Source organism: Lissotriton vulgaris, chromosome 9 (assembly GCF_964263255.1).
Source record: "Lissotriton vulgaris chromosome 9, aLisVul1.2, whole genome shotgun sequence".
Classification (NCBI taxonomy): Eukaryota; Metazoa; Chordata; class Amphibia; order Caudata; family Salamandridae; genus Lissotriton; species Lissotriton vulgaris.
This window is the reverse complement of record NC_141697.1, coordinates 1,034,520,963-1,034,547,753: the sequence shown is the minus strand read 5'-3', so window position 1 is coordinate 1,034,547,753 and position 26,791 is coordinate 1,034,520,963.

The following is a 26,791-nucleotide window of genomic DNA, read 5'->3' as shown; positions in this document are numbered from 1 at the left end:
TTAATTGTCCTTATGGATCTGCTTTCAAAATGGCCTGTGGTTAAGGTTGTCGAAAGGGCTGACACGGATTCTGTTCTTTCTTTCCTTGATGAGACTTTTATTACAGAAGGAATTCCTTCTTGCATCCTCACGGATAACGGTGTCAAGTTTTTATCTATTAGAGCAAAAAGGTATTTCAATAAACTTGGTATTAAACATAGGACAACATCACTGTATAATCCAGGTGGTAATGGTGTTGTTGAACGTTTCAATAGGGTTTTGAAGAATACTATTCAGTTGTCAGTGAGTAATAATTTGGATTGGCCTACTCAGGTTGGGAAGGTTGTTTGGAATTACCGTATTACTAATAATGACTCTACTGGCGTTTCCCCTTTTGTCTTAATGAAAGGTAGGAACCCACGTTCTAAGACCATTCCTGCTTGGTTATTTTCTAGTGAGATTGAACCTTGTCCTAGAGATTTAGTTAAGGCACGTTTGGAACAAGTACATAACAAAAGTAAAAAATATCATGATTTGAAGCATGGATCTAAGGAAGTTCAGATAGTTGTTAGTGATTGGATCAAAGTCAAGAAACCTTTTAGGGTTCAAAAAGGTGATTCTTCTTTCTCTGAACCTTTTCAAGTGGTGGAAGTTTTAAAGAACTCTGTTAAGCTTAGCAATGGGAAGGTTTGGAATCTTAATAGGATTGCGAAATGTAAACCTGGTAGTTCCCTTACCCGGGATAATTCTTGCACTCTTTGGAAACCAGAGGATTTGGACGTAGATAGTTCTAATGAGAATGACGAATTGCATGAGATTCCTGAAGTGGTTAATTGTCCCAGTTCAAGTGAGGTTCCTTCTGGTAGTGGTGTTATGGAGTCTTCTAACAATATTTCTGAAGATTCAATTGTTGTTCCTGTGGAGGGAAGTTCTGTTTCTGTTGGTGAGGATTCATCCTTGTGCCGCCATTCCTCAAGGAAGAGGGTGGTTCCTCTTTGGCTTAAGGACTACATTATGGAAAATAAGTAGTAGTATTCTGAGTATCAATTTCTATCATAAGTTTTATTTTTTTTTCATTTTTTTCATTTTCGTTATTTTTTATTTTTCTCCTTTTTGTTTTTTTATCATAAGGAAGGAGGATGTGTTGTGTGTGCATTCTTAAATTACACTGTTTCTTTATTTGTACATATTCCAGTTATGTCATTGCTAGAACTTAGAGTGTTGTACATGTCATGGTCCTGTGCATCCTCTGTAAAAGATCAGTTATTCCTGTGATGCTGAACCTGCTGGATTTACTTGTACTGTGCTCTTCGATTGATTAAAGGATTCTTATCAATATCCTTGGATTTACTCTTCATTTCAGGCACAGATTCCTGGGAGTGCTCCTGGGGTTCTTTCTGCATTTCACAAGAAATTAAATGTTACTCTTGGCAGAGAATCCCACAGCATCTTTATATCCTTATGGCAGGATTTACATCCCTTGTTGACCTAAATGCAGGTGATTCCGATGGTAGTGTACATCATTCAACTGCCTCATGTTCCAGGAGTTACATTGATGGAGTGGAGTGGTGTGGCTCACTGGTTAGAGGCGGCAGACCCAAGAGCAGAGGATGGTCCGGGACCAGGCTTCAATTCCCGACACGGCAGGGTCGTGGACCAGGGTCAGCGGACTCGATAATTCTCATCTCTGTGCCTACACTAACCAGGGATCACACTCGGCAACTCTGGGCATTAGCTTGCCTCATCTCCACAATGGCCCCCACATACACCGGGGATGCCTGGTTTCACCTTGGAGATACCCAGTAGGGACCATCTCACAGGGAAAGCCAGGACGGGTTCCCCAGTGGTCTACTGCACAGAGATACTCCTACGGGAGTCAATTCTAGCGCATTACAAACCAACAATTAATTAATTAATATATACAGTGGTGTTGTATGATGTGGCTATGCTTAATGATTTCCTTCTGTTTTCATGATGTTTGCAACCTATAAGCACTTACTCAATGCACTAACTGTGATGTTATGACATTTGCCTGGTTAGCAAAGTGATTTATGATGTATGTGATGTCATGACAATTGCCTAGTTGGCAAAGGGATTTATGTGATTGTGGTCTATGTGTTTTATACACAATATATGTGCTATTTTTATATAACCTTGTGTGGAGTCTCTTTTTGTGGTGTGCCTAGTGTGTCACTGGTGCCTGTGTGTGTTGCACAAATGCTTTACACATTTCCTCTGAGATAAGCTTGACTGCTCTGCCAAGCTACCAAGGGGCTGAGCAGGGGTTATCTTGGGTGTGTAACTCCCTTACCTTGACTAGAGTGCTGGGTTATATGTGGCTTAGGTGCATACCCTAGTCAACCAGAAAGGTTCCATGTTTAAAAATCGATGTAAAAAATATAGTTTACAAAAATATTGATGTAAAAAATATTGAATTCAAAAATATTGACTCCCTATATTTAAACAGGTAAGTACAATAATATTGAATCAAAAATATCGAAGTAAAAAATATATATGTAAAATATTTCAACATAAAAATATATATATAAAACTTAAACAAAATATATTAATTAACATTAATATTTTTAATAAAATACATTTAATATATATTTTAACTAAATACAACAAATAAACTTAATTAAAAAAATATAAACAGACAAAAATGTGTACATATACATATATTTACCTAAATTAATTTAATGTTATTAAATTGTATCTTTATTTAATTTATAAACGTTTTAAATTATATAAGAATAAAATATATTCATATATCAGTATTTTAAAATAAAACAAAACATCCTATCATTAATTAACACATTAAACTATTAAAAATAAATAAAATATACATTTCACAACACAATAATTACAATAGCAGGAAAAATGTTGGATAGCGGAGGGGTAAAAATTACTATTTCCACTCCAGTGAGTGCAACAGCAAGGAAAGTGCTGTACAGCGGAGGGGTAAAAATTACTATTCCCACTCCAGTGAGTGCAACAGTAGGGAAAGTGTTGATTAGCGGAGATGTAAAAATTACTATTCCCACTCCAGTGAGTGCAGCAGTAGCGATAGTGTTAGGTAGCAGAGGGGTAAAAATTACTATTTCAACTCCAGTGAGTGCAACAGTAGGGAAAGTGTTAGATCGTGGAGGGGTAAACATTACTATTCCCACTTCAGTGAGTGAATAGCAGGGAAAGTGTTGGATAGCGGAGCGGAAATGTCTGTGTTTTTAAGAAAAGGAAGCAACTTAAAAACATTAGCATGTAAAATGGTGTTTCAACCCGGGCCTAAAATGTGACCACATGACAGCATCTACTGAAAACAATACTGCTAAATAATCATACACGTATGTCATTGCATTGCAACCTGATAATCGGTTCATCAACATTAATTTATATACTGAATGGTAGATAGTTGTGTCTGGGTTTTTTTTCATTTTGTGAAATAGTTGCTGACTTATTGCTAAATTAATTATACGGACACTGTTTAAATGTTGGGTTATTTGTCTGCCAATATAATCTCCAAATAAATCATAAGACTATTCATTTGTAATCATGTACATTACAGTCGTCATTGCCGTTGCTCACATATTCTCTGTAGTGTTAATGCTTAGGTCCCCCTTATGACGCAAAGTAAATGTATGCATGCAATATGCATCTTTGTGTTAATTATGTCTCAGTTTTATATGTAGGTAAATTTTCAGGTATTTGTAGGCTGGGATTGTTGATAAGTAAACATAACAACTGATTATTAACCCCTTCGCCGTGGGGCTAATTCCCCCGCGGAGCTGGGGGAGGGGGGCCACGCACGGCGCCGCTGTGCTGATGACGAGCCCAGGCTCGTCATGCAGCACGGTGCTCGTGTGCGGATGTATGACGTTACCACGCATACCATTACCACGCATACCGTTACAACGCGGTATTTACAACGCATACCACTACAACGCATAGCGCTTTGAGGTGTTGGATAGTGGTAAGTATAATTTTATATTCCAACTCCAGTCCCCGTGCATACTAGGGAAGGTGTTGGATATAAAATTAAACTTATTCCCTATCCTAGAGCGCCCCCCAGCGCAATGCGTTGTAATGGTATGCATTGTAATGCCTGCGTTGTAAGTGTAGTGCGTGGTAAAAAATACGTGGTAACAGTTGTACACCTCGTGTGCTCATGACGAGCCTGGGCTCGTCATGAACCCGCCCGCGCAATGGAACGCTCAGCACAGCGGGAGAATTAGCCCTGCGTGTGAGCGTTCCACAGCTCACGACAAGCCCAGGCTCGTCGTGAGCACACGAGCACCGTACTGCATGGCGAGCCTGGGCTCGTCATCAGCACTGAAGGGGTTAAAATGTACATGAAATGTACCCTGCAGGGCATGTATGTCGTATAGTTTAGCATCAATCAATCAATCAGGGAATTTTAAAGCGTGCTACTCACTCGTGAGGGTCTCAAGGCGCTGGGCCTGCCTTTTTTTTTTTACTATTATGGAGCGAATATGAATGGCGTGAGGAGGGTGAAATATTTATTGCAGCCAATAAGCTCCCACGCCACAGGCATCAGAATTTATCCTATGTGATTAACGTTACCATTTATCACCAAATAGGGCACAGCATAGTGACTTTGGTGCCTCCATTTATTATAATTTACCTGGGAAAAATTGCCGGTGTGCGGTGCTTGCCGCGAAACTCAAAAAGACATCTGTGTTTTTCACAGAATTATAAATCTTGAATACTGAGCAGTTTAACATGGACTCAGACAACAGCTGTCACACAAGATGTGCTGCCACTTAGTGCTTTCAGATGTAACCACCAGCGAAATGCACAGAAGGCCAAAGTTTATTTTCGTTTTACCTCATTATGCTAGAAGCAGAGCTTGGCCGACACACATACGAGCTATAGCTTTGTTTAGCCTAAAGGCCACATCGTCACTGATGTGGAAAAATATCAATTTAAAAGGGGAAGAATGGTTTCCAGGGCTAGTGTGCAGGACATCTGAAGGAAGTGTGTAATGTTCGAAGCCTGAAAGTACTCGCAGCAGGGCATGCAATAGCTGCATATTTAACTAAAAACTTAAAACAGAGCACCTCTGCAGGAGCACTATAGGAAGGGGTTGGAGGGGGAGCTGCATTCACCGATCCATGTTGCAGTGATAAAAGAGCTTTGGCAAAGTCAATAGGTCTGGCATCTGCAAGTAGATGCATAGGTAATTTATTTTATTGCATGGCTTTGCTCAATCTGGATTTCATACTGACTGCTCAACTAAGACAGCTGTGCTCTCTACAACTAATGTTATACTTAATTCTCGTCTCAACGACCAGTCTTCATTTAATACTTTTAGACTGATCTCCTTCTTTGCACGATGATCGCCTTTTTTTATTCCCCCTTCTTTTTCTGTCTAGGTATTTGTGGTTCGGTTTTAGGCTTTTTTCCCTTATCTGATTGATCAGTCATTTTCAGTTTCCTGGAAAGGTTCCTTCTCTTCTTCCTTGCCTCTTCAATCTGAAGTCCTCCCCAGACCCCACACCCCGTAGTTCTTTCATATATCACGTCCTTTACTCTTTTCTTTATATAATATTCCTGTATTCTCCATTATTTTTGCTTTTGATATAATTCTCTGTTCTATACCAGTAAATCCCCACTTTACTTTATTTCTCCTCCTTTTCTCCCTCATTGTTTCAACATGTCTCTATTTGTCTTTCTGACGTTGAATCCAGGGTGCCTTCCCACTCTCCCCAAAAATTTGAATGTTCTGTTTTACAGGTTAACTGTACTCTGACTCCATCGGTTATCCTATTCAGCTCCCTTTTTCCTATATTTCCAGAACGCTTTCTATGCTATTAGAAGCTTCTCCCGACTTTGCTGCTCAAACCCCCCCATGAGTCAAAGACTTGCCACTGTCATCCATACAACATCCGTAAAATCAAAACAATTAATTTGTTCCTTGCCTTAAAACTACTTCTGCAAACTAAGGGGTCCATTATGATGACGGGCGGACAAAGTCCGCCCGTCATCCTACCGGTGAAGGGGACCGCCCGCCATAAGGGTGGGGGTCCCGTTGGTCGGATTAGGATGCTCCCGCCACAGTGGCGGGCACATCCAGCATTCCTAACATTGTGGTGGACGGTGCACTCAGCACCGCCTGCCACAATGGCAGGAAGGCATGCTGTGCACTCCCATGCACAGCATGGCAGGCACCGCGCGGTGCCTGCCATGCTGTGCATAGGACTGCTAGGGGGTACCATAGGTACCCCCCATATGCACCCCCCACGCACCTCGGAGTCCATGGGTGCCTGCATCGGGCCCCCACACGAGACTCTGCATGCCTTTCCGTGGCGGCAATGCCATCTGTTAACCCATTCGGTGCTCATGACGGAACGGTTCCGTCATGAGCGTCGGGTGGCCTGTGCTCATGACGGAACCGTTCCGTCATGAGCCCGTTGGCTCATTAGAACCTTCAGCACAGCGCGAAAATTCGCGCCGCGCTGAAGGGGTTAAAGCCCATCATAATATAGCTGGCGGTGTCTGATAGACACCGCCAGCCATATGGACCCTCTTCCGCCCCAGTCGCAAGGCGACCGGGACGGAAAAGCGGCGGACGGTCTTTTCATCCACCGCGGACCCCCAGCCATCCTAATATGGCGGGGGGTCATTCCAGGTAGGATGGCGGGCAGATCTCCCCCGCCAGGCCGGCAGTGGCTACAGCCGGCCTGGTGGGGGTGATCCGCCCGCCATCCTAATGGCGGCCTATATTTCTATCAAGACCTAATAACTGTTCTGCATAATATGTCAGTCTTCCGAACTATTGAACTAACTCAATTCTATCCATTTAAAATATCTGTATTAGTTTACTTTTAGTCTAATTCCTCATTCTCATATTCCTCACTATTGGTTTTGGTTACATTGGTTGCCATTCTCTGCTCAAGGTACATTTAGTTTCCAGGCATCGTCTAAAATGTCTCAGTTTCTTAGCCCTATCGAAACTTTGTTCTCTCATTTCCTTTTTACTCTTTCAGATCTTTATGTTCTGCGTCCTTGTGGTTGCTTACTATTCCATGTCCTCCCGGGCTCCATCTTGTTTGTGTTCTTTATTTTTACTAACAGTAAAGCAGTGGAGTGAGCTACCTTCTTTCTGTAAAATAGACTTCTTCAACTAAGACTTTTAGAAAACTGTTAACTGAATACCTCATGTAATCAAGAATGATGTTAAACTGCAAATAATTAAGTCAAAGATCAAAGATTTTTTATTGTTTTAGACCTTCTCTGAGATCAACAATATAAAATGATACAAAATATGTGCAATAGTTATAACTATTCATAAACTTAACATCTTTAAAACATTGGTAAAAAAGTGTTAAAAATGTAAACAAATTATAGCATACAAATTGATTTAGTGGTATTTTTTATTAAGTGGGTCAGATAATTAATTCTAGAAATATTGTGTCCAAAACATATAGGTTTTATAAAACGGCGCTGAGCTTCAACCAAGAGTTTATTTGGACAGACGTATAAAACGTGTGCAATGTCTTGAACACCTCCTCTACACAGATCACACGAACCTGATTTACCAGTTGTGCCCCCACCCCCCCCCCCCCCCCGTGTTTGATAAAGGCTTTTAGTGGCAGGATTCCTAATCAAAGCATAAATATGCAACGCCTAACTCCGTGGCTTAATGAGAATCTGAGATATTTTTGGCTAATTTTGTTCTATATATTGACTGTATGGGACCTATAGTGAGTTAACTGCGAGCAATGTATATTATCAAGTTCCAAACGCAGTCTCTAGGTTGATTTTTTCAGAAAGAACTTCAAAAGTGCACGTGACCAGGACTGTAAGAGATTATTGTACCATTGAAAATACTCCAAAGCTATCTCAAGGTTTTCTTTTAAAGTGCATTATCTTGAACCAGCCTTAAACATTTCCTGGTTTGAAAGTGCTCCCAAGGAGCCTTATTGCGCATTAAGTTAATTATATGCCTATTTGGTTATATTTGCCAAAGCTCTTGTGAATCCACTGACATCTGTTAGTTCTAGTCCTAACACTTGGACCGGCGTAGCTTGGGTCATGGTGGTGATCTTATGCAATAGCTTCCCTTCATAAAGATTTAGGATGAATCACTTTTATATAGGAACACACTCTAATGCGTAGGTTAGAATAGGGGGAATCATAATACGATACATTTCGAGAAAGGAGTGAAAGTTCTCCCGAGGATGAATAAAATCTCTTAATTGCACTTAAATGGGCTACAGTCTTAAGATCAGTATACTGAAAATGGGGAGTAGTTTCTAGTGCCTGAGAAAAAACTCTTCCCCTGTCTGTTGCATCTGCATTCTCTTTGTGTCTACATATCATTTCCCACCGTCCTTCCCCTCCTCCTGCTCTCTCTTTTGCTCTTTTTCTCTCACTACCTGGTACCTGGACCCCTCTGTTCCCCCATGCCAAGACGCTATGCTGAAGCCAGAACACAATAATTAAGGGATCCACATTCCTCGGTTGTATGTTTGACTCACCTCTTTTGGCAAATGAAAACAGCTCTGATGGCTATCTAAAAGTGGTATTTCTTAACCTTGGTATAGTACCATTCCAAGACGGCATACATTACGCCTGGACTTTGCATTTGCATAGTTAGGAATGACCTTTGTTGCATGATCAAATGGAGAAAAGTGATTATAGGCAAATATCTAAGCATGAGAGTTTTAATGTGGCACTGGAAGTGACAGATCATGAATTACTGTAGCTTGACAATGGTACCTCTTTAGCACAATACTGCTAGACTTTTTATCACCTTTCTAAGTCCTTAAAATATTATTGTTAAGGGGATCGTATCCACATTTTCACTGTGATAAAGAAATCCCCTCTTAGCCTGGAAGATATTAATGGACTTAAAGGGAGGCCTACATATTTTAAGATACTTTTTATGAGTAGCACTCATTAGGCTTACCTCTCTCTTTCTGTAGTAGTTGCATAAACAGGCGTTGCTTGCTGAAATAACTTTGAAGTTTTGGAAATGGAGAATGTTGGTTTTATGTATTATACTACACACAGTTGTAGTACATTATTTTCCCTACTTCATGGTGTTAGGTCTAGTGTTTTCCATGACCTTTCAATTTTACTCTATCTATATGTGATATATACGTATTTATAGAGGCTTTCTGCAAGCCCTCTACATCTATTTGTCTGTAATTGTGTTATTCGCATTTTAATTCCTTCCCAACAGCATGGGGCAATGTGTCAGCCCACTTCGGTTACTGGCTATTTTCATTTTGAGTGATGATATTTTCCCTTTTCGCACACAAATTACCTCCCATAATTTCCAGGGACTACTATTGGAATGTTAAGGCTTTTTGAGACTCCAAGCATACGTTTATTTGAAGCCATTTTTTATGAATAAGGGCTCAGCAGCTTTCCCAGCAGTAAAGCTTTGCAAAAACCATGACAAAAGAAGCATGGACAAAGACTAAAGGATGGCGGCCTACACCAGGTAAATTGGCTTTGCCAATGCTGATTGTCGTCAGGTATCTCATAGCAGCAAGGGTCCTCTGACCTACATTTTTTTTTAAAACACACTTTATTGGTGACCGCAGAATAGCATGTACAGTAGGGAAATAGACATTTACATTCAGTCGTTTTTGTATTTACGACTATTCACCAACCATCATACACGAGCCATGTAACAGTTACCCATTTGGTATCATACATAATAGAGCAGACCGAACCAGGTCTAATTCAGTGCAGGAAACATTACTAATCCAGTGGTGGTCATGTTGCATCACTAGCAAGTCTCCAAACTCAGTGCGTATTCGTATAAACTATTGGTAACATGAACAAACCCCAACTCCCACCCGCCCCAGCCCGCCTCCCACCCTCTCCTGGTCAGTCCCTTCCTGGCAGCCACTATGGTTGCCGGGGGTCTACCTACAGTTCCCTTTTTTGAAGGAAGCGATGAATCGGGTCGATTCCTGTCAGTTCAATGGAACAGAGCCTTTTACCCTCAGGAATTTAAGCTGTCTAATAGCCTGCGGGGACACAGTATCTTGTGCAGGGGACAATTCTAGTGCCTCCAGGTCAATTAGCATGGCCTCTCACTCCATTGAGATGGGCTGCTTCCTCAGCCCTCTCTCCTCCTCCCTTCGGAGAGCAGCACTTTCCGCTTTCCCCCATTGGAGCATGTCTGACTGCCAGACAGTGACCGCCGGACACCTGGGGGACTTCCACCTCATTGTGAGCACTCGGATCGTCAGGATAGGAGCCAGATCTATGAACTTTAGCCCCACTTTTTGGTTCTTAGGGCGTCTATGAAGTCTCACAAGACAGTGGAGCGCCTCATCTGGGACCAGGAGGTGTGTGACTGTATTTAGAGAGCGGCGCACTGCACCCCAATAATCCTTTATGCGGGGGCAAGCCCACAGCATGTGCATAAAGTCTGCCTCATCTCCTTTGCAACAGGGGCAATAATGGGGGGAGTCCGGAAACATACTGTGTATTCTTGTCAGGGTAAGGTAGGACGTATGGAGCACCATCGTCTGTATGAATTTAAACCTCGCATTACGCGATACCTTTTTGGGTTGTTCTAGCACACGTTTCCATGCTTGGTCCGTGATCTCCTCCCCGGGGTCCTCTGCCCACCGCTTCCTAAGGGATGTAAGTGTTATTGCCACATGTGCTCGTATCCCCGGTCCCATATAGTATAAGAGGTGTACTAAGGTATGGTGTGGGGGTTCAGTTCTCTGTGGGGCCCACATGGTTCTGATGTAGTGTGTCACAGTGGCGTGTGATAGAAACAGACACGGCGATGCTCCCGTGGCCTGTACAAATGAGTTGTGATACAGTTTATTGCCGTCCCCAAAGAAGTCTCCCACCACTTCCACCCCAGCATCTGTCCAAGCCTGTCACCTGACCCGCGTTAGCCGTCCCTGTGGTGTAGGGATACCTGCAGTCCAATAGGACAGCCATTGGAGCTGGCTGGCATATTAGTACCCTCGGAGGTCTGGGACTCCCAAACCCCAGCTTTGCGTCGGCAGCTGGAGCTAACGAACACCTATGCGTCTCCGACCAACTCCCCAAATAAGAGTGGATAAAATAGTGTTCAGTGTATTAAAAATGGATTGTGGTAGAATGACGAGCAGATTCACAAAATAATATAGGAGTCTAGGCAGCATCACCATTTTTGAGATGGCTATCCTCCCCATTACTGATAAGGGCAGGGAGGTCCAAAACCCAACATTAGCACGGATTCCTCTTATAGCCCTTAATATATTGCCCTCTATCTGGTCCTCCTGTGATCTGTATACGCAGATACCTAGGTACTTAAAAGTAGTCGGGCCACTGGTAGGTCATAAGTGCCAAATTGTAGTCGAGTTATACGTGGCGTATCTCGAAAGAAATAGCCAACCGATTTTTCCGGGTTTATGGCCAGTCCAGAAAGGTGTTCAAATGTGGTGAATATACCCGGGAGGGGAGTATTATCTGCAGTCAGGTCCTTTAAATATAGGAGTATACGTCAGCGTAAATTGATATTAAGTGATGTTTCCCATCTATGCAGACACCAAGTTGGTTTGCCGATCTCCGAAGAGCCAGTGCCAGGGGCTCCAGCGCCAGTACAAATAGTAAGGGAGATAAAGGGCACCCCTGTCCTGTGCCCCTGTATATTCTATATTGGTCAGGGATATAGTTGCCCGTACGGGCTCTGGCTGTAGGGGCTGTGTATAAAAAGCGGACCCATTTAAGGTATATATTTGGAAACCCAAATTGTTGCAATGTCGCACACATGAAGTCCCAAGAAAGAGAATCGAATGCTTGTCTAAGGTCCAGCGCAATGCAACCTGCATAATGATAAGCTCCCGGAGTGGCCACCATTACCACATGTAGCCGTCTAGTGTTCAGAGAAGTGCTGCGATTAGGGAGGAAGCCGCACTAATCGCTGTGAATAAGCTTGTGAAGTTGCGGTTGTATACGGTTTGCGATGGCCTTACTTGGTATCTTGTATTCAGTGGCGAGCATAGAGAGGGGTCTGTAGTTAGACATCTCCAAACTGTCTCACCCCGGCTTAGGTATGGACAGGACAAGTGCCTGCATGGTGGAATCTGGCAGGTGGTCAGTCTCAAAGGCCGTCTTGTATACAGCCTGCAGTGCAGGTACTAGGAACTCCGAATACGTAAGATAGAATTCGACAGGGAGCCCGTCCATTCCAGGAGTCTTGTTACGGTTTAGACCCTTTATCGCAGCGCGGATTTCTTGTTGGTTAATAAGGCCGTCAATGTCTTTCTGAATGTCCTCCCGTAAGACCGGGAAGGGAAGATCTCTGAAGAAATCAGTAATCAAGGATTCCTCCACAGGAGGGGGGGGTGTAAAGCGTGTCTAAGTGGTCATGAAAGGAGGCATTTATTTCGCCTTGTGTATGCACTACCTGTCCTACCGGGATGCGGACACTGGAAATGCATTGAGAGTCAGGTCTGTCTCATACTATGCGGGCAAGTAGTCTGCTCGCTCTGTCCGCCTCAGTGTGCTTTAGTTGGAGGTATGCCCTGTGGTCTATCGTCCGTAATGTCTCCACATGGTCTATATGGGTAGATTGTAGTCTCTCCCATGCCTCCGGGTCGGGCACTGCCTCCCTCTCCTGTACATTCAATTTGCTCTCAATGTCTAAAAGACGTTGGTGCGTTTCCTGTTTAGCCCCCACGAACTGCCCAATCGTCGCCCCTCTCACCACCACCTTCAAGGCATCCCATTCAATTAAGTTAGAGGATGCAGTATTCCAGTTTTCAGTCAGGTAGTTAGTAATGGTGTTGGCCAAGGCCGTGCGAAAGGGGGCATCCTCAAGCAATTGTTGGTACAGCCTCCAGGTGGGCACTGGGGTATGTACCATGCCCCAGCGAAGTGTAAGATCCAGCGGGTTGTGGTTGGAAAAAGTCTTGGCTAGGTATGTGGAACTGTGGACCTGCTGCATAATGGAGTTCGAACACAGGAATCTGTTGATCCTAGTGTGAAGGCTGTGTGCCGGAGAGTAAAAGGAGTATTCTCTATGTGTCGGGTAAAGGCCTCTCCATGCGTCAGTAAGTGACCACCCAGCCACCCATGTAGTTAATTGGTCTGCTATCTTACCAGCATTCGTGCCATGTAGTGGGGGGGGGTGATCTGTCCAACCCAGTGTTCAGCACCGCGTTACAGTCCCCGCCCAGCACCTAAGGGATCCCATCCTAGTCCGACAAGGCAGTGCTCAGTTGATTAAGGAATCTGTCTTGGTCAAAGTTGGGGGCGTAGATACTTCCGAGGACTACCAGGGAGCCATCTAAGGTGCCGTTTACCAGTATGTATCGACGTGGTCGTCCACTCGGCGCTTGAGTTCTTACAAATTGGACTCCATGTCGTACCCAAACAGTCGCCCCTCTGTCAAATACAGAATAATTAGTGCAGTGCATTTGTCCTCTCCATTTTTTTCAAATTTTTTGCGTTTCAGAATCAGTGAGGTGGGATTCCTGGAGGAATGCTATCTGTGTGTATCATCGGAGGATAGATGCATGTATACGGTGTCTTTTCTGGATCTCCCCCAGTCCCCGAACATTCCATGTGAGCATGTTATATGTCCCTGTTGCACTGGCGGTTTCTGTCATGTTCCGATATGTAGGTGGTGTACCTCTCTACGTGGCGCTAATAGGACAGAAAAACAACCTCAACATAACTCGGCAAAGAGCCAAAACTGCACTGGGCCCAACAATAATGCAAAAGTAGCACAAAAGAAATAACGGTGCATACACCAATAGGGAGGTAGCCAGCCTCTTTTCTATGCATAGTTCCAGAATGGTCCGTGTCTAGGTCAACAGTGCCCCGTCTCCCGGGGGGAGGGGACCAGACTGTGCGATGGCAGGAGTGACGCCAGTAGTATAATCAACTACATCAGTAGAAGTTGCAAATTCCCTCAGCCAGCAGCACTCAATCTTAGCGTCTCCTCACACTGCGTGTAGAAGAGGAAAGTGCGCAAACAGCGTTGCACACAATAACAACAATGCATAGCAATTTGCCAGTGAACACATTAATCTATACCAATGAAAGGATACACTCATCCTACCAGTGCTGGAGTTTCACCTAGCACAATGGCATAGCTTCAGGGTCTATGGGCCCGATGTAGGTAAATCTCATTTACCGACTCTAGAATACCGAATTATACTGATGTAGGTAATAATTCAGGAATTTTTACCGAATCGGTATGATTCGGTAATTACCAAATCGGTAAATACCGATTCAGTAAAATTACCGAATTGTCAAGGGGGACAGGGTGTCACTTTGACACCCTGTTGCACCCCTGATCCTGGCTTGTGTGCCATGTGACACACATACATGCCCTTAGGGTATGTATTTGTGGCACATGGCACAGGTGTACATGCATAGATGTGCATGTACCCAGGAATTCGTTATTTACCATTAAATAGTATTTCATGGTAAATAACGAATTCCTAAGGGCCTGTGGCACTGTTTTCATTGCCACCTACATCTAGATTTACCGATTCAGTAGATTTACCAATTCGGTATTTTACTGAATCGGTAAAATGACCGAATCGGTAAATATTAGGCCTCCTACAACTCAATCTCCAAATACCGGTCGGTAACGGGCGAAACCGGCCGTTACCGACCGGTATTTGGCGACCTGCATCTGGCCCAATGTCCTGTGTTCTCGGCCCCACCGCCCTCCTCAACTATCAATCAAATCATCAGCCGCTCTCGGTGTGATGGTGGGGAACAGGATCACACTATGGTCGGAGTCGGAATGGAGTGTACTGTCTTCCGAGTCAGTATTGATTTTTTGCGGGTCTTCGCGGAAGGAGCCAGCAGCCACCAGCGCCTCCTCCTGATCTTGTCTCTGCTGCTCTCTTGATGGGCCAGCCCCTCCCCTGCCCCGGCCAGGGTTCTGGGTTCGTCGAGGGGTTTTCTGCGGTAGTGATCCCGATTCCTGCAAAGAGCCATCTTTTGGACTGACTTGGCTAGGGCCGATTCTCATCACTTCCAGCCTTTCCTCGACATCCGCAGGGTTCTCAAAAAAGTGGGACTTCCTGTCGTGGATGTCCTTCAGATGGGCAGGATACAAGAGGGCATATTTAAGTTGCGCCGCCTGTAGCTTTTTCTTCACTGCCTGGTAGGACGACCTCTGTCTCTGCACCAGTACTGTACAGTCCGGGTATAAGGAGATACGGTGGTTCTCATATTGAATTAGGGCCCTCTCTCTAGCTCTCTGTAGCAAAACATCACAGTACCTATAGTTGAGGATTTTCACAATCAAGGGGTGGGGTGGGGTGGCGCTCCTGGTTTTGGTTGGCCCGTTGGAATCCTATGGGCCCTTTCCACGCAGAAATACGGAGAGAGCTCCTCGGAGGCTACGTGTTCCTGGAACCATGTTTCCATGAATTCGGCCGCTTTGCTCACCTCACAGCATTCCGGCAGGCCAATGACGCGTAAATTATTGCGTTGGTTCCTGCTCTCCGCATCCTCCACCCGGTCCATGAGCGTGGTCACCTGTTGGTGTAGTCGTTGCAATGAGGAAGAGTGTTCCGCCACTTGAGGAGTGAGGTCCGCAATAGAGCGGCCATGTTCCGTCACTCTGTCCGCCAATTTGGTATGGTCTGCCCTCAGCAGCGTTAGGCCGGAGGTGAGCGCGCCCATCTGTGCCTCCATAGCCTGTCGAGAGTCCTGAATCTCTTTAAGGAGAAGGTCTAATTTGTCCAGCGTTCCCTCCACGTGGGGAGGCTGACCCATGCCAGGCGAGGGGGATCCCCTTGCATTACCCAACATGGCAGAGGGGTTATCTAAGCTTTGCTGCTTCTCCACCGTTTTCGCCCGGTTTCTGCCCATGTCCTAGCGACACCCTCTCACATGCGAGTCTCCAGGCCACAGCGAACTCCACTGTCGTCTCCAGGCACCCATTAGGCAGACCCAGGAATGGCACAAGCAGGGATCGGCCGTATACGTGACGAAGCCTCAGCTCACATCTACAAACCTCACAGCGGCCCCCAATGATGTTCTGAGATGGGGGAGGAAAGAAGGCAGGACGGTCACTGGGCAGGCAGTGCCGAGTCATGCTGCTCTCAGTCAAGCCGTCCGAAGGGTCTAGTGGCGGCAAACCATCGCCCAGTCAACATGCAGTGCAGACCCCCTTATGATCTGTTTCTAGACAGGGAACAGTAGTCGCACTCTCCCGTATGTCGATCCCATAGGGGTTCAATGTTCGCAGGGTCACACGTAGGGGTCCAACGGGCCACCACCCTGCTCTCTGGCAGGCTGCCACAGCCCCCCTCTCTCCAGCACCACACAGTCTCGGTCCAGCCCGCCCCCGCCCGTCAGTGCAGCCAGGGAAGGCGTCTTTCGGCAGAGTCAGCAATGTAGGCCGCATGCAAAGCACGGCGATCGTACAGGCCCACCACGAGTGCACCTCTCACCTCCTCATCGGTCTCCCATCTCCATGGTGGCCGCTCCTCAGCACTCTCCCAGGGCAGCAGAGGAGCAGCAGGGTGGGGAAGGGGAGGAAGAATGCAAAGAGAGGCCACCCCCTGCCGGCCCCAAAGGAGGGCTGCAATCGCTCAGTACCCGCGGCGGCCCTCAGCTCAGGTCATTTGTTCCCCTCCTCTGCCCACGGCCGCAGGCCAGCAGATACTTCCACAGCCGGGCAGCACCAAACCGGGTGCCCCAGCAGGAAGCCTTGTGTAGCATCTAAGCAGTCCGGGAGGCAGGCGCGAAGCGAAGGGCACGGGGGAAGGGGGTGGCCTCCTCAAGTTTCAGCAGACCGCACAGCCCCAAGCCCCACAGGCGGACTGACGTCCCACGCCAGGCCCTGGCCTCCGATGTCACTCTGCGCCGGGCAGGCCCCGATCCGCTCCGGCCGTGTCTGGGTTACCCGGGGTCAGGCAGAATTTCGTTGCTGCTGCGGGGACCACTGCTCGTCACCTTCCACACCTCCTGTTGATCCTCAGCCGGATCCCCAGCGAGCAATACGTACTTCCCCCCGGGAAGGGCCCGGAGCTTCGCTAAGGCACTACCGCCATCTTAGATGGCTAGCCACACCCCCTCCTCTGTCCTACATGCACGCTTGTGGCTTACAACTGTGTCTCACTTCATGGATTCCACCTGTTGCAGTGCTTGAGGTCTCTTTGACTGTTCATATTGGGAAAGGAGTGTGTAGTATTTGGCATCAGTGTGATCTGTTTTCTTAAGGCAGGCTGTGCTTTCTGCTGTCAGCTGTAACGTTTCTGTTCATGACATTTAGAAAGGAGGTAGCAGGACCTGTTCTTTTACTTCCTTCAAATATGATATGAATATAATAAATAGTTTGTTGAGTGATCTTAATGCAGGACTAACGCAATTAATCTATTAGAAACACTTTTACAGCATAACACTTGACCTAAATGTACAAAGCTGTGGCACGCCACAGTAATTTTTTAATCCATATCTGTTTACAAACATCCAGGCACTACTTTTCCACGAAACGTTTATTTTTCTGTTTTAAAAAAACAAAAAACATAATGGTATGCCTTTCTCGATATTGTGTTTCACGTTTTCGCCATCATTCTACTGCTAATTTACAATTGCAAAATCTACATTATTTTTTCCTTCTGCTGTATTGAGTTTTCTGTTCATGTAGCATATCATATCGAACAATGGGACTACCCCAGTGCAATCTCCCTGGCCATACCAAACACCCAGGAGCTTCGTTATGCATTGTGCAGCCCTTGCCCTCAAAGAAAACTACTTCGAATATGAGGGCACCTTTTATTTACAAACCAACGGAACCTCAATGGGCAGTGTTTTCGCGCCGAGTGTAGCTGGACTTTACGTCCACCACTTTGAGAGCACACACGTCAATACGGAAGCCAACCCGTTCAGGAACAACATACAAAAATGGCATCGATATATCGATGACATATTAATCATCTGGGACGGCCCACAAACTGAACTAGACAACTTCCTGCAATGGCTCAACAACAGAGACCCATACCTTAAGTTCACCTGCACAGCCAGCAACCGGCAACTCTCCTTCTTGGATTTACAAATAACAGCAAAAGGCGGAAATTTGACAACAACAACCTACTACAAACCGACGGCTAGAAACTCACTGCTGCATTTCAACAGCTTCCATCCCCGGCCTCTAAAAGAAAATTTACCCTTTGGCCAGTTTCTCCGCATTAGAAGGAACTGCTCGGATGTAAACGACTACAAAAAACAATCAGCGGATCTAGCCCAAAAACTAGAACACCGCGGTTACCCTAAGGCGATCATCAAGAAAACCCAGAAGAGGGCAAGGAACCAGAACCGCGACGCTCTACTTGAAGACGTCACCAGAGAAAGCGACACACAACCAACAACATGTGTGACCACTTTCAACACTGCCTCCAACGAAGTGGCTAAAATCATAAAAAAGCACTGGAGAATCATCAATTCAGGGCAAAGGAAATGGGAACCCCCCAGGTTCGCCTACAAAAGGTGCCACAATCTCCGAGACCAACTAGTCAGTACCAGACCCAGACCACCACCCAAACCTGACAACACCATCCTTAATGCGTGGGGAATGCCCAAAGTAACCGGACACTACCCATGCAACGACTGCAGTGTCTGTCACCTGACATCCCACACCAAAACTCTCAACCTGGAACCCAATAAAGTATGGTCCCAGAGAAGCCACACAAACTGCAACTCACAGAATGTGATTTACTTACTAACCTGCAGATGTGGACTCAGATATGTGGGCATGACCACCCGCAAAGTGAGGACCAGGATCACGGAGCACCGCAGCACAATGAGATGCAAGAAAAACATAAGCAAATTGACAAACCACTTCATCACCAACGGCCACACCCCCAACGACTTCACGTGGACAGTCATTGAGCAAATACCAGTCAGCCTGATTAACAACGACAAAAAACTTTTAAACAAAGAACAAAGATGGATATACTGTCTGTCTACAGCCACGGATGGGCTGAATGACGCTATCCCCTGGAACTCCCTGACCCTATGATGTTTATCACATTACCTGGCGAGCCACCCAGCAGATCTCTATTGAGTACCCAGTCTGACCAATAGTGCCTCCCTTTATAAACCATGCCTCCTGGTCTTTACCATCTTCCAGTTAGGCCATACTGTGCAGATTCATCCAACCCTTGAGAACTATCTGGGGTCCCAAGAGCCATCCATCCTGCCATGTAAACCCCCTGGTTACCTATCAGGGCCTTATGTAACATATTTAGTGCCACCTCACCCACACTAGCACTTGAGTACAACCATGTGTCTCAAGCGCTATTCATTTAGTTCTATTTAGTTTTGCAAACTGCCCCGTCATATTATAGTAGCCAGGGCACCAGGCGAATTAGTACTAGCGCAGGCTGTACCACCAGCCGTATCGCGCTACAAAACACTCGCTACGGCGCATGCGCGGACCACATCTCGGCCGCGCATGCGCTCTTCGCTGCAACACTGACTCCGGCGCATGCGCGGACCACTTCCCGGTCGCGCATGCGCGATTCTGACCGCTCCAGCACCCGGCAGCATCACACGCCCACGCAGGCTCTCTAGATCAGCCTCTGCCCACACCTGAGCGCAATTTAGACCCGCTTCGCGAGTCTCTCTACCATTGCTTTCCCCCAGGTGCCGTCAATTATGCAATCAATGACAGTATAAAAACCGGCAACTACAGCCATTCATTACCGGTTCTGCGAAGGAGGCACAACAGGTCCCACGCTGCTGCTGGCCAGAAATCCTGTGAGTATGCTGTACATCTCTACAATAGGTAAGCGCTTCCCAAATTTTCTCCCACAGGTCTCCTAACCCTAGTGGTCCTACCTCTCTCTCCCAACTAGGGCCACACCTTGCCACTTCAATAACCTTGGAGCAAAAAACAAGCCTTGAAAGCGTAAGACAATGTCCTTGCGCCAAAATTCTTCACCATTCACTGCAGTATTTTTACCGCTGTTTAAATCACTACACCCTCGAAGTTCTAGTGCGATTCCACCATAATGATTCCACCAGTATCATTACACTTGAGCCGCTCATAGCCTGCACCTATTCGCTATTAAGTCGGCTGTCACATTTTTGATCAATACTGTCTAGTGACTCTTTCTCCCCCATGTTTGTCTTGTACCTGTCCTCAATGTTAAATGTACAGGTGATCTTGAGAAGGGAATCCCCCCTCTCACAGTTAGATACACTTTAGGGCGTGTAGACACATAGACTACACTACACAACCCTATTTTAACTCACACATATTTTACAGTCCTGATGAAAGCCAGATTAGTAATAAGGCACTGGCTGAAACATGTTGACACTCTAAGGACGTAGGAGGTCGTAACCCGCCTCTAACGTCCCATAGCCTTATTTTTAACCGCTGACGGAGGCCCTTTTAATAAAGTATCCTCACCTCAGGGACCATCCGCCAAGCCGTTTTAACTTCACATACCTGAACACCCCACACCGCACACACAGTGACATACCTGCTCCGCTGTAATCAGGCGTCGAAGCACACCCGGGACACGCTAGGTGTCACTGGGTGGGCCCGATGATGAAGCATGCCACCAACTAGGTTGGTGGGTGACGGCTTTCCAAAGACACCCAACAGGTGCCACTGCCAATCGGCAAAACCATACTGAGTCGCTAGGAAAACAATAATAATAATGTCAGATTAACCCCTGCTCTTGAGCTAGTCTCCTTTTGATAAACTTACATATAACCGGGGATCTGGACTAGCTATCTGGTCCTCTCTCTCCCTCTTGATTTTCGCAGCCACGTTTCTGTTCATGACATTTAGAAAGGAGGTAGCAGGACCTGTTCTTTTACTTCCTTCAAATATGATATGAATATAATAAATAGTTTGTTGAGTGATCTTAATGCCGGACTAACGCAATTAATCTGTTAGAAACACTTTTACAGCATAACACTTGACCTAAATGTACAAAGCTGTGGCACGCCACAGTAATTTTTTAATCCATATCTGTTTACAAACATCCAGGCACTACTTTTCCACGAAACGTTTATTTTTCTGTTTTAAAAAAACAAAAAACATAATGGTATGCCTTTCTCGATATTGTGTTTCACCTTTTCGCCATCATTCTACTGCTAATTTACAATTGCAAAATCTACATTATTTTTTCCTTCTGCTGTATTGAGTTTTCTGTTCATGTAGCATATCATATCGAACAATGGGACTACCCCAGTGCAAATTCCTAAATGCACAACGAAAATGTATAAAGCGCCTCACAATGGAATTAATTTCCATACTGAACAAGACCTGCTTATTTCAGATTCCGGTTTTCTATGCTACTCTCCAAAACGTTTGCTCAAGCATGCGTTCATTCAGCGCTTTTATTCCCTTTCTACTTGTGACTGTTTTTCTTTACACGAAAGTCTGGATTCTGGAAATTTGAATTAAAGACCAGGAAAACGAAACCCAGCGTTCTTGAGAGAGGTCGAAGAGCTACACAGCCAAAGGACTGGCCGCACAAAACAGTCTAAATGAAGACTGAAATTGGCTTTCTTCTCTTGAATAACCAAATGCCCACACAGTTGCTCAAGGAGTTCCAGATTTGGAGCACAACTAATTCCCTGTGCCACCCAGGGGCAAACAAAATAACAGCTAAATATGCAGAATGTGTAATGCGGCACTACAAGAAATGTGGTCTGCTAACGATTTTTGTGTTTTAAGGCCAGCATTTCTTACTGAATTTTTTTATGGGCTCTATCCTTTGAAGAAACCCATACATTCCTTTTCCCTAGAAAGTAACAGGATAGGATACATAATACATGAAATTTTTTCTATATATATAGGTGGTACCGTGTACATTTTGACCCCCCTAACTTTATACATCACAAATACATAACCTAAAGGTGCACCTAGCACTTTTCCTGTGTAGCCTAACAACATTAATACAAAATGTTCTACTTGACATCATTGTTGAAGTGCATTCACTATAGAATTAGAGAATTCATACATAACTGTGTGCCTTAAATCATTAAACAAGATTTACTGTTTAGGTGATTGAATGGAAACCATCCTCCCATATACAGAATGTGATTACTCTAGAAATGATAGTGGATGTATGTAATGTGTGCACCTATGTTACACTTATATCTCATATAAAATGTTGTTCTTAGCTATACTTACACATGTTTATTGAAGATTTAACGCACGCCACATGCAATAGGAATGTAATGTACTGACAAAAGATATATTTATTTGTGTTTTAACAATTACACACATATTGAATGTGCACCCTTCCTTTAATAGTTTAACTAGCCCTCACTAGGCCTCTTTTCAATTATGCATCAAATGGTTTCCATTTCTGCTCACCTGACCTTTCCCTTGTAGGTATTCATACGAATTGTTAGTTTGAGACTAAACACAACACTGTATACCCTGACGAAAAAACATTGCGTGACAAAGCATTAACTGAAGAGTCTTATTCGACAATGTTACCACAGGGGTTTGGTGGAGCAAGTATGATATTGTTGCCATGTTCAATGTGAAATATCCTGCCGATGTTTAAGTTTACAAGTGGCATTTGAAGTTGTTATTCTTCATGCTTAATAAAGACTTCCAAGTGTATATTCCTCGTCGGCATTACTTTTGATGTGCAATCGGAGCAAGCCACAACAAGCTATCTATGGGTTCAATTATGCCTTGGGACTTAAATCTATTTAACTCTTGTCTAAGAGGATCCTGCATTAAATGTGGCATAGGCCTAACTAACTACACCACTGGAACTGCGTTGGTCTTCATCTTAATCCTGTTCTGGAAAATTCTTTAAGAAGCCTAACTGAGAAAAAATTCAGGGAATCCTTTACACAACTCAACACGGCTACTTCTCTCCCCAATCGTCAAAACAGGTTCAGAGTTGAGAGGCGTGACTTACACGCTCAACAAGATGGCAGTGTTTAGTTGAGCTCTGTTTCCTCACAGGGCTCATGAAGATGAATCTGGCTGTCCAATGACCGCTTCCGGCACCTTCAATGCTGTATAATCCTCCTGATCTATGGTGGCTCATGTTTGCAGTAGCGGGTGAATCTAATTCTCACAATAGAGCCGTCTTTACCGCAACTGCATCTTCCTGACATGAGTGGCCTCCATTTTGTTTGTGCGGCACCCACGTCATTTTGGAAAAAAGGACGCAAGTTACCCGCAAGTTACCCGAGGGCAGAATGGCTTCCCATCTGTGGCTTTTCAGAGACATGTTTATACAAAAGGAGTGATAACTCACAAGAGACAGGAGAGTTATCACATGACAGCCTCAGGCTGCGCGTATATTGTGCATGCACCACACTCCAGCTGTGTCCATTACCTTTCCTGTGAATGTTCACACACCTCTCACTGCCTACAGAGTCAATTATCTATGTCTCTGGATGCATTTGATGCTTCCTTCTGATGCCTACTTCTTGTTTTTTTTTATTTGTGTCCTGCCCATTTTCTTAATGAGCCTAAATGTCTTGATGAGCAGTCTGTCTGTGACAATCCCCTGCAAGCTTGATTGATTCAGTACTTGAGGCTCGCTGTAACCGGCAACATAAACATCTATCAGACGATGTTTTTATGGGAGTGTGTCTTCAACGTTTGACAGGATTGCTGCTGATGGTTTTACTTTATCATCCCACTGAGCTTACAAGTGAGTTTTTCGGCCACTTAATAACCTTGTCCTGCATCTCTCATAATGAATGCACCTCCTGCTGTATGACGACACATGTCTGTGTTGGCAGACTCCAGTAAGCTTCCTCTTGGATGTTAGAAATGATTGGTGCGAAGGAATAGGGATTGTCATCATCCCTAACTTTCCTTTGATTAGCATGTTGCTTGAGTTGTACTAATTCCACATGGATGGAGTCATCAAATTTGTACATTGTCTTCATTTCTACTCTTCTGCTTTATATTGTGCAAGTCTAACCCTAGGTTTCTCATAAATGATCCGAGCTTGAGAGGATGTAAATATGTATTCATACGTTGTATGGTATTTCCTTTGTAGTCACTTCACATCTTATCTCCTGTTTGTGTAGAAGCTTGTGAGCTCCTCCATTAGTTTCTACTTTACAATTTACTACATGTCATAGTCCCGTCATCTAGGATTTGGCTGTGTCATTCATCAACTTTTGGAATATTTAATCTCCATATCCCTGCTGAGATACAGATCATTGAGCACCTGTTTTTATGGGAAGGATCTCTACTTCTAAAAAACGTCCTCACCAGCAAGTACATTTTGTCAAAATGGCTAGTGGCTCAGTCTTCCTCACGAAGACATCTCCATCTGGCACTAAACCAAAAAGAGTAAAAAATGATCCTGCATCTCTGGTCCAGTCTTATTCTAATCCGGTCTTGGATTCAATTTTAGATGAACTGCGTGCACTAAAATTGTTCATGAATACCACTAATGAAAAACTACAACTGATTGAGGACTGAATGAGGACCGATGGATAAGCATGGAAGGTTAAATTTCCGAAATGGGACAAAATATAAGTAATCTTCAAGACGTGGCTACTAAAATACCCTTATTGGAACAAGAAATCTATAAGCCTAAACTTCACACTGAGGATTTAGAAAATTGTGACAGAAGGAACAACCTTCGACTGTATTGACTACCTGAATATTTTGAGGGTCTTTCTTTTTTGAAGACATTTTTGTCTGATCTTCTCAACATTCAATCTTCAACTCCCCTCAATATCCAGCGGGCATATTGTCTTGGTCATCCTCAACCTCACTCCAACAAACCACATGGTATTATTATGCTTTTTCTAGAATTCACTGACCTCATGCGCATATTAAAAATTGCCACCGAAAAATGCTGTCTTGTCTGGTCTGGTCTTAACATCTTCATATCAAAGGATTTTCCAACACTACCAATGCCAGACGTAAAGAATTCCTGGCTCTTCGTCCTCAATTAAGATCTATGAACATTCGTTATGGCATCCTACATCCCTGTCCCAAGATTACTCATGAAGGTGTCTGTCTTTCATTTGAGGATCCATCTTAATTAAAACAGTTTCTGCATTCAGGTACCAGAATGCCTATGGATACCAATGCTCAATGCTCTTAATTCATTTAACACTTTTTATGCTGTGGTCTTTGTTCTTTATACCTTCACTATGTCCTATGCAGCCTAATCATATTTATAATTCTCTAAATCTTCTACTTCCTTATCTCCTTCAGCTACATCTTCTCCAATTGTTGTTCTTGTTCTCGAGTGCTGACATGCCCAGTTCTTTAACATCTTGATTCATAGCGCTCTAGGAAGGACTTTGTGCTCACAGCATATTACTGCAACTCTGCTCTGTTTAATTATTTTTTAATCGTCCCGTTTTTGCCTATTTTGTTTTGGTTCTTAGTTTACCTGTTTCCCCTGCTTTTACCTGAGGCCATCCGCAGACTTGCACTGCTGTCACGTTTACCCCCACTCTAATTGTGAGAACACCGCGTTATCGCGGTTCCCTTGCCCACTGTCTCGTTTGTGGTGGCCATTTTGGGAGGGGGTACACTGCCGGCGGCGCGGTCAGCGCTCTAGTTTATTGACGCTGGGCGAACATAAAGCCAGCCATACTGACGCGCAGCGTCATCACGCAGCGTCATCGCCGGAACGTCGCCGGAGTCTCGCCAGAGTTAAGCCCGTCTGTGCCCGTCCGGGCCCTGACGGGCATAGAGCGCATTACTCTGCCCAGCTCGACCGGACTCACGGATCCTACTCGCAGGTACTCCAGTAACACTTTACTTTCGCTACGCATTCCTAGAGACCCTAGTTGCGGCTACCAATGGGCAGAAGGTGTCCCCTTTAAGAACTGCTCCTTATGTTGCTCCGGTAGTTCGTCAAAAGATCGCATTCAAATTTCTATGGCTCTGCTTAATTCCATGTCATTGCCCTGTCATGCCACGGAAATTAATTCGTTGATTCTGGACCACAGCTTAGATGCCTTGCTTCTTACTGAAACTTGGCTGACCCCATGCTCAGGACCTGATATTGTCCAAGCCCTTCCTCCTGGATGTCTTATGTTTCATTTAGATAGGCCGGTCGGGAGAGGGGAGGAGTGGCCATTTTGTACAGAGATAAATTTACGTGTAAAGCCTTAGATAGCGATATTGATAACTGTGAAGGCTGTCAATTCTCGCTACTTATCTCTCCCACCATTTCTATTGCGGGCCTTCTCGTCTATCGGCCTCCTGCAGTGATAGGGAATTTCACTGATTCTTTTCTTGAGTCGGTTATACAATTAGCCGCCGCGTCTTCCAACTTTATAGTCCTTGGGGACCTCAACCTGCATTTTGGAGATCCGAGCGATGCAGTGGCGAGAGACCTACGAGGCATGTTGGGAGCACTTGATCTGCAGCTCATTAACATCGGAGCTACCCACAACAAGGGTCACCAGTTGGATGTGGCTTTCTCTAATTCAGAGAACCTACAGGCCCTGCCGCCTCTGGCGCTTCCTTGGACAGACCATTGCCTAGTCCCCCTTAGGTGGCAGTTGGAGAAGGGGAGAGATCCTGTACCCAGACGGTATACAGTTGAGCGGCTATGGTCTAGGCTGCCAGTGGACAGCTGGGCAGTTGAGTTGGCGAGAACCTGTCCCCCCCTGTCTCTGACCCAATTACAGCTGACCAGCACATGGAAAATTGGCTGACTAGTTCCCTTGATCTAATAATACCGAAAAAGAAAAGGCCCACCAGGGAAAGAAGAACTGGTTCCGCTCCCTGGTATACTCCTGAACTTAGGTGTCTGAGAACAATCTGTAAAAGATTGGAACGGGCATGGAGGAGAGAGTGAAATGAAGAGAGCCGGCAAGACTATAAGGTAGCCATGAGGAAATACAAAGTCGCTTTGAAGGA